The sequence below is a fragment of the Glycine max genome, chromosome 6 (assembly GCF_000004515.6).
Source record: "Glycine max cultivar Williams 82 chromosome 6, Glycine_max_v4.0, whole genome shotgun sequence".
NCBI classification, from domain to species: domain Eukaryota; kingdom Viridiplantae; phylum Streptophyta; class Magnoliopsida; order Fabales; family Fabaceae; genus Glycine; species Glycine max.
The window spans coordinates 17,432,905-17,442,540 of NC_038242.2; positions in this window are offsets into that span (position 1 = coordinate 17,432,905).

The following is a 9,636-nucleotide window of genomic DNA, read 5'->3' on the forward strand; positions in this document are numbered from 1 at the left end:
AAGAAACACTCAAGGGGATTTGTCTGTATATGTGACTATTGATTATTGATTTTAACGTTTCATTCATCCATTCGCAAAGTACAATCATTCATTTCCCGTTTCATGATGCTTGAATTGCGTTTTGAAGCTGCAATGCCATGACATGAGAACATCAATGCCCTTTTTTTTTCTTCTTATTTTGTCCAAAAATATAATATACGTGTCTACTTTGTACCATGTGGTACTTTTATTTATGGCACATGATAAACCCTCGATCTTCAAAAGTACTAAATCAATTTGAGTTCTACACGGCTTGATCGTTAACTATGTGAAATCACTGCCAATATGCCTTTTACAAAGTGTTGATGCTCAACTCATTTTCATCAGTTTGATGGCAATGAAATGTATAGAATATATATAAACCCCAGTGGTAATATCTTTGTTTCTTTCATTCGCATATTTATCCTAAGAGGGTGTTTCGGACAGATTACTTATGTCCGTTTTCATTATTTTTGAGGAACATTTGTTTAAAAATTATTGTTATGTTTGGAATATCAATTGAAATTTGATAAAAAGTTTTATTTAAAAAAAAGTTTTTCAATAATCTATATAGTTTACACACACACAATTGTCCCTTTTTAGTTTGATTTGAAAGAATCAAAATACAAAGCCGAATGAAATTCTTCATAATTCAAAGGTTATATATACTTTTGGTCCCTATATTTCCTATTTTTTGTTTTAGTTATTATAAAACTATGTTTTAAATTGTCCTTGTAAAAATTATTTTTACATTTTCGCCTTAATTTATTATTTTGTTTTAAACCTTGTAATATATCTAAATTTTTAGTTCCTTTAATATTTTATTTATTTTGAGTTAGTCCGGACAAAAATGCATGGTAGGGACTAAACAAATTATTCACATGTTATAAGGGCAAAACGGAAAAAATGACTATTTTACAAGGACTAAAGTAAAATGACAAGAACAAAAAAAAAAGAAAGAAACAAATTCTGCAAGGATTATTTTTAGAAAATAATTTTATAAAGACTAAAAATAAAATTATATATATATCATAAAAATATTATAAAAAGACAAAATATTTTAAGTTTTCCCCCCAAAAAAAGAAGTATATTTAAGCTTAATTCAAACTTATATTATGAACATATATACGAAGATCACTACATGCGTCACGAGAGGGTGGTGAAGGGGAATGGAAACAAAAGTTATGGTAAATTTTGTGGTTAATAAATTAATTGTATGATCAAGTTGATTACATCACAAATAGTTTGTGTTTCGGTAAGTTGTTAATAATAGGTCTCATTTTATGAATTTCATTAAAGTTATATCGCAGTCTTGGTGTTTTCCTTCCCATTTAGATAGTTAACTTTCATGTTGGGTTTCAATTTTCATATTTGTTTTGTATGCCTTTTGGATGGTAGTGTTTACGGATTGGTTTAGTTCAGAGAAAATAAAATCTAAAATAATTGATTTTAATTGGTTTAATTTAGTTTGAATTTATAATTTTTTTTGTCTGACTCAAATCAAGCTAACCAGTATTGAGCAGATTGGTTTAGAGTAGATCATCGGTTATCCAATTATTATTATTTTTTAAATAATAATTTAAAAAATAAATAAAATAACATGATTTTGTATCAATTTTGACAAATAATGATTTCATAATATAATATAAATAACATGTTAAATTTTATGGACTTATAATTAAAAACTAAATAATAGCATAAATTATTAAAAAAAAATAACACATGATTAATAATCATAAAATCTCATCTATATATAATAATTAAAAGAAATTAAATTAAATTATCCCATAAAATATAATGAAAAGATTCAAAAGAACACAATAATAGATAAATTAAGCATTAAAAAATAATAATAATTGATATAATTTGTTTGGTTTGGATTAATTAAGATTTGGAAAGTATGAATCGATATCACAACAAATCAAAATAGGATTTCGATTGGTTTGGTTTAGTTTGAATTCAATTTTAACAAGAAAAAAAATTGAACCAATTTATTAATTTATTCTATTTGGATTATCAAATTCGTCGGATAAATTGTTCTGAATCGATGAACATCCCTACTTTTGAAATAAATTGAACAATTATTTAATTTTAACTTATTTTGGAAAAGTTAAATCTGGATAGATTCCATTACGTAAAGTATTTATCCTTTATACTCTGTTATTATACTCTATTTTTAATATAAAAAATTATTTTTAGAAATATTTTAGAAGAATAACAAGGTTGAATACTTTGTTCAAACTTTGACCCATAATTGTCTATCCGAGCACTTGGCTTTTTCTCAAGAACAATTGCTACTTCGCCACCGATCACCAACAAATCATGTAGTCTTCAAGTAACTCATACCCACATAGATCTCACGTGTGAAAGACATCCATTGACACATTTTGAAAGGATGTGGCATGCTCATTATGAAAAAAACCACCAAACATCTTGACACATTCCTTTAACAATATCAATGATACGAAGTTATAACGTTGATGTAATAGTAAAAGAAGATGAAAGATGTTGTGGGTTCATATCTTTCCACTAATTCCATTCATAAAAATTAACAACTAAAGAGTTAACATTTAATTTATTGATAAAAAAAATAATCTCAGTCAAGCTCTCATACACACAAAAACATAGGTCAAAAGAAGACATACGCTATGCTTGGATCAAACTTTAAAAGTACGGTTACCAGTTACAGTGTAAAATTATAAATTTAATGCACAAATAAAGTGTTTGTTTGAGTTAACGTTGGAAATCTTTGAATGAATGTTGAAAGTATGTTGGGAAAAGCATATGTCAATGTGTGTGTTTAGATTTAAGTTGGAAATGTGTTGCGCATAGTTTTATGTAAATCAACAGATAAAAGTAAGTTGAAAGTAGAAACAAAGATAATGATACTTCTGCAAATGTACGTTTACAAATTTCTATCCAAACAGAACCTATCTTTGCTCCAAAAGTATGTTCAAGAGTTTTCAAGCGGTACCTCAAACATATCTAAAGAAACTGACCGAAAAAAAATGTTGTTTGGAATTAAAAGTACTTTTAAGTTTTTTTTTAACTTTAATCTAAACATGCTCTTAATTTTAAATACAGGAGAGAAAAACTATTCTAGTTCTTTTGGAACAAAAATTATGACCACAAATTATATAGATAAGCATACTTCAAATGAATTGAGTGATGATGACAGCCATCATATGTCCTTTCTTTTTCTCAATGATTTTGTTAATTATTGTGTTCTAAATGATTTAGCACAAAAGATCACAACTTTCATCCAAAAGTTGTTCAATACCAATGGTTTAGAAATTAATAACGAGGGCATTCAACAATATACATCGATCAACTTTTGCGGAGTACACTATTCCCACTTACTTATTGACATGCTTTCTAAACCGTGTGGGTTTCTCTTCAATGTAAAGACTCCAATATGTATAAAAGAATAATGAACAAATTGTGAACATAAATTGTAAGATCACTAAATGGGTCATGGGGGTGGTGATGAAGGGAACAAATTAAAAGCAAAGTTATGGTAAACTTTGTGATTAATAACTTAATGGTATGGTCTATTTTATTACATCACAAATAGGCCGTGTTTTGATAAAAAAAAAAAGTTGTTGATAAGTTTCATTTTATGAATTTCATTAAAATTATATTGCAGTCTTGATATTTTTCTTCACAATTAGATGGTTTTCAACTTGGGTTACAGTTATTCAGAAAAAAAATAAAATCTTAGGTTACTTTTGCATATTTGGTATGTATATCTTTTGGAATAAATTGGCATTGTACTTAACTTTGACTTATTTGTGTGGAAGTTAAATCTTCATGCATAGAAGTATTTATCCTTTATATTCTATATATAATTATACTCTCTTTTTAATAAATTTCTTTATTTATAATAGAAGAATAACAAGATTGAACACTCAACTGGAACTTTGATCAATCTATCAACTTGTCTTCTCTCTCGCCAATATAAGCACGTATCTCTTTCTGAAGGATAACCGTTACTTCATCACTAATCACTATAGTGGCGGAGCTTCTTGGGAGCGATGAGCAACCATGGTCTCTCCAAAATAATTTATTCTCTTTTAGTAACTAAGTATTAATTTTCTTTTATAAATAAAAATGTAAATAATTTACATATTTGTTTAATCATTTAGTCCCTCCAATTTTTTTTTAGCAAGATCCACCACTGCAATCATCATCAATCATGCGGTCTTCGATGTCAATATTCAGGCATCACGTTTGAAAAACATTTAGACGCCTTGAAAGGATGTGGCAAATAAACTCATAATGAAAAATCACTAAACCTTTTTTACACACCATCTATAAATACTTCTTTAACCATTTTAGTCAGGTACACACATTTTATATATACTATTAGTATGTCAAATTATAATATGAATGTTACGATCCGTTTGGTAAAGGCAAAATAAGGTAAAGAAAAGAGTGAATTGAATAGTAAAATTTCTTGAGACCCACATTTTTATTCTCCTTTAATTCAAGACTTTCATCTTTATAAACATAGACTTAGAGTCTCCGAAAGTATATACATGCTCCTCACTACAAGTCTGGGCACTGGTGTGATGTAACAAGCTCCAATACGCGCACAAAAACAAAGATCCAAAAAAGACTTAACTGTGGAATGCTGTGGTGAAACACTGTTCTAGCTCATTAACAACAAAAGTTATGACCATAATTATATAAAGCATATTTCAAATAAATTGAGTACTGGCAGCCATGATATGTCTTTTCTTTTTCTCAATAAAGAATTTGAAAGATACACTTCGGAAATTATTTTAGCTGACTTTTTAGTACAAAAAGATCACAACTTTCAACCAAAAGTTGTTCGATATCAACGAGGGTATTTGGATCTGTCAACTTTTTGTGGACTACTATTCCCACTGACTCATTATTGATAAATTTTCTGAACCATGTTGGTTAGTTTCTCTTCAATATATGACTCCATGATGTATTTAAAAAATGGTGAATAAATTATATTCTTTTAAATTAATGGAGGAACTACAAGAAAGCACGAGGAGAGTCTAACACTCTTAGTCCAGGTTTTTTAAGAAAAATAACACAAAATAATGGATGAGTAAAACTATATTTAAAACCATCACTATTTCTCTCTCTCCCTCTCTCTCTCTCTCTATATATATGCATATATACAATTATTTACTTTTAAATTAATTATAATAAGATGTAATTTTGTCTTTGTGATTACGTGACTATATATATGTACTATTTCATAACAGGTTGAAATAGAAAAATCATAGAACTCTTAATATACACCGAATACAAACCTAGCTATCTCAAACATTTGATATAGCTACACTATTCAAGGATCATTATGTGTGATTTAGTTGACATTTTTATGGGCTTTTTCCCGCAATAAAATATTCCGTCGTAGATAAATCAAGATGCCACAAATAGATGTCAGACATTTTTTAATATGATTTTAATATGAAATAATCTCTTTCATACATAATAATTAATCAGATTCCCTAAAACTATTTAATTAAAAGATATAAATCATAATTACTTGTCTCAGGTTATCAATAAATGTGAGACATTCTAGGTAGGTAAATGCATGTGTGGCACACTATAGGGTTTACATGATACAAATTAATTAAAAAAGACTTTAAATAATATCGGGTTGCCGTGAAATTTTCTAACTTTGCATGTAAGTATATATAAAGAGGGAAATGCATGCAAGTATATTAATATGATACAAATCATTCACTTAATATTTTTGTCCCCCAAAAATTCGGGTCAAATTGTGACTATATTCAAAAGTTTGCGGTCATTAAACTATGTCTTTTTTTTTTTACATGGTGACAATGAAATTTAAAATATCAAATAAATTATTCAAATTTCTTACCATTAGACCAACTCTAACAGGCCGTTTATTATACGACGTTCTCATGGTCATATTTTACAATATATACATTTTACCAGCTTGTCTGAATTAGGATTAGTCAATTAAATTCATGTTGCTTTAAATTAGAAATTGGATACACGTACGGTCACGGGACGCATTTTAGCTTTTTCTTATATAAAATCTTACAATAATTCTATATATAAAAAATGAAACACAATTAATTTAACGGTACAATCACATATAACTAAATTATATAAAGCATTACAATTATAATTAAAAATTGTACATAAGTAAAAGTAATTAGCTAGTTTTTCCTTTGAGACTAATCATAATATATTTGTAATTAAATAACAATATAAAATATATTTTTTTTTCTCATACTAGGGTACCAGACTTTAAAAGAAAACTTAATTTAAGGATATTGAGGTAATCTGTGATTCTATCTGTTTGTTTTTGGGTCCTATGGTGTGTCCCACAAGAGAAGGTGACATCAGAGTTAGGCCTAATTTAACGGTTGACACCTACGAATGATGAAAGGGCCCACACGCTTCTGCTTTTGCTTAGCGTCATCGACTCCCCAACACAACCAACTCACTCACTCTTTGTCGCGCCGCCGATCCCACGTGTCTCCACCTCTGCGCCAGCTGTCTCCTTCTTGTCTACTCAACATGCTCACAATTTTTAAGGGCCTACGTGGGCCCCCAAAAGTTCACATTTCAACTTTTTAATGAAAACATAATTTTGATGTATTATTATATAATAAAATTATGATTTTATTGTTTTTTCCCTCCTTCCATATTTTTTACCCCTTTCATAAATAACAGAAACATAATTTGATTTTATAGATAAAATAAAATTTAAAACTACTCGTAAGAATTAATAGTAATGGTGTCAGGACCAATTATAATTTCCTAATTTTTATAGGTTCAAATTTTTAACTAATTATTATTGGGATAAATTATGTTTAAAGTCAATATAAAATTACTAATGTTTGTTTGGTTTAGTCTCTAAGTTTTTGTATTATTTTTGTCCCTTTAATTTCAAAAATATATTTTTTTCATTCCTCTAAATTTGGAATGTATTAGTTTTAGTTTTTTAAGTATTTTATACATGATTAAAATTTGTTTAATTAGAAGGTTCCTAAAATGAAAAAAATATATATATATGCATTTCAACACTTTAGCAAATTAGTAATTAGGAAAACCTAAAACATAATTTACCTTTATTACTATAGTTTCATTAGGTTCTGTAAAAAAAAAGGTTTTATTCTTGTAGAGCACTTAAGCCCAAAATAATTATAATTTTTATAATTGTCTCAAAAGATTAAATTTTGTAACAATATTTTGGAGTATCATTGGGAAACCAAATATCTAACTACAGAAGTGTACAAAAACAAGAACCAATTTTATTAAATAGTAATTTATCTTGACATTATAAATTATATTATATACTTTGAAAAGTGAAACTCTTATTATCTTTGCTCTCTTAATTAGACATTCTCTTATTTTGCTTTGTTAAATGTGTATTTCATCTACTGTTCTACAAATTGTAAAAGCAAATCTCCTTCAATCACCACAATTTGCACTCATATTATCTTTATCTAAATACACCACCATCTTCTTAGTTGACTATCTCTTTCAATATACAATTTTATCAATAGTTTTTTTAGAAGAAAATTTATCAATTTTTAAAAATAACATTATATCATAATTTAAATTAATTAATTAAAAATTAAATATAATTTATATATTTAAAGATATTTATTTGTTATGAATTTTGGTCATGATTTAATTATATAATACTAGAAAAGTAAAGGAAGAAGGGGAGAATTTCGAGTCCATGATAATTCTACATGACTCAAATATGATTGTCTTTTATATATATATGTTGACAATGACTAAAAGAGGTTTGATCACTATAACTATTTTTTTTTAAAGCAAAAATATTCTCATAGTCAAAAGTTATAAGATCAATCATCGAGAGATAAAGATCATCAAAATATATTTTATTTATCCCAACAAAATTTTCCACGTATGCACAGTTAGGAATTAAACACATGTCAACATATTTAGAAAATTTAATTATCTATCACTATGGTGGACCTAGTTAGTTATTACTAACTATTAATGACAAAGGATGTAATCTTTTGTTTCCTAATTATGTATCTAATTATGTTTTCTTAATAAAAACCGTGAATATATATATATATATATATATATATTGTGCTGTAAAAAAATCCATGAATTAAATATAATACTTCCTCCGTCTTAAAATAAATGTCACTCTATGTTGTTTTATAGAGGCTAAAAAAAGTTAACAAATAAATGGAAGAGGATAGTAATTTTATAAAACTAACATTATTATTAGTATTACATTGAAAAACTAAAATGTCACTTATTAGGAGCATTAGTAGAAAAAAGAATATTATATTGAAAAATTAACATGATACTTTTGAGATTTTTTTTTTAATGTGACGTCTATTTTGTGACAGAATAAGTACTAGATTAAGTGGAAAAATATTATTTGTATAATAAATTATATAACAAATTTTACAACTAAAAAAAGAAAAAAAATATATGAAATATAATAAAATTGTGATGATGGTAGATAAACACAGAAAATAATCGTACTGGAAATTTGTATATGAATGTGGAGAGAAATATATATATACAATTTTCAAACCCTAGGTAGATGCTACGTACGTCGGTCTTGGCACTTGGCCGAGGACAATACTGAATTACTGATTCCCACTATGATTAATTAAGTAATGTCAATAATTTGATTTGTTTCACAGCCTTGAAAGTTGATCGAGACCACTAAATAGGTCTGTTACATAACATCCAAGAACTATTCCTAAAAGGTAGAAAATGAAATATTGAAAAAGAACGAAAAAAGACAAACAAACAACAAGGATTTAGATACCATTGAAGATTTTTCTTTTTTGCGTATAACATGATCAAGATCAATTAATCCAAGCCAGAGTATGTGAAAGGTCAACCAGAAAATTATTGTCCTGGACTTTTGAGAGTGAAATATATTTTAGTTTTTGAGCAATTTAAGAGAAATTTAAAAATTATTCATAAAAATAAAAAAATTATTGATTTCGGATAGTTTTTATCCTATGACAATTTTTCATTATTTTATTAGTACTTGTGACATATTTTCTCTTTATAACAAGCAAAACATATTTAAATTTAAATATTTAATTTACTACAAAACACAATATATATCATGCATGATTTGTCACAACAAGAGACGAAATATGTAAGACGTGTCATGCGTGTTTGTGGTCAATGATTGGAAAAAGAAAGACAAGTATTAGCTTCATATAATGAAACCAAGTATTCCACCAATTAGTTAAGCAAAACATTGTTGTTTCATTGAGTGAGAGCAACTATCCACTCCTCTCCCCTTCTCATTCCAAAAAAAATCACCCACGGTCATTTCATTCTCTAGTTAATTAACTCACTATAGTTTTACTTTTAGTGTACTTATATTGCTCTATTGAAATTATTTATGTTTTTTTAATGTATATGCGTGTTAATATTACATAATAATTAACATGTTGGGTTGATAATTAATGTATGCGAGTTTACTAGATATATATTATTATTGTAAAATATTTTATTTTACATTGTTATTCAATTAAAAAATAATTTTGGTGTGAGTAAAATTAACAAATTTATTCTACGTAGTGATTTGTGATTGGATAACAGTAATATAAATTAAAAAAAAAACTTTACATTGTA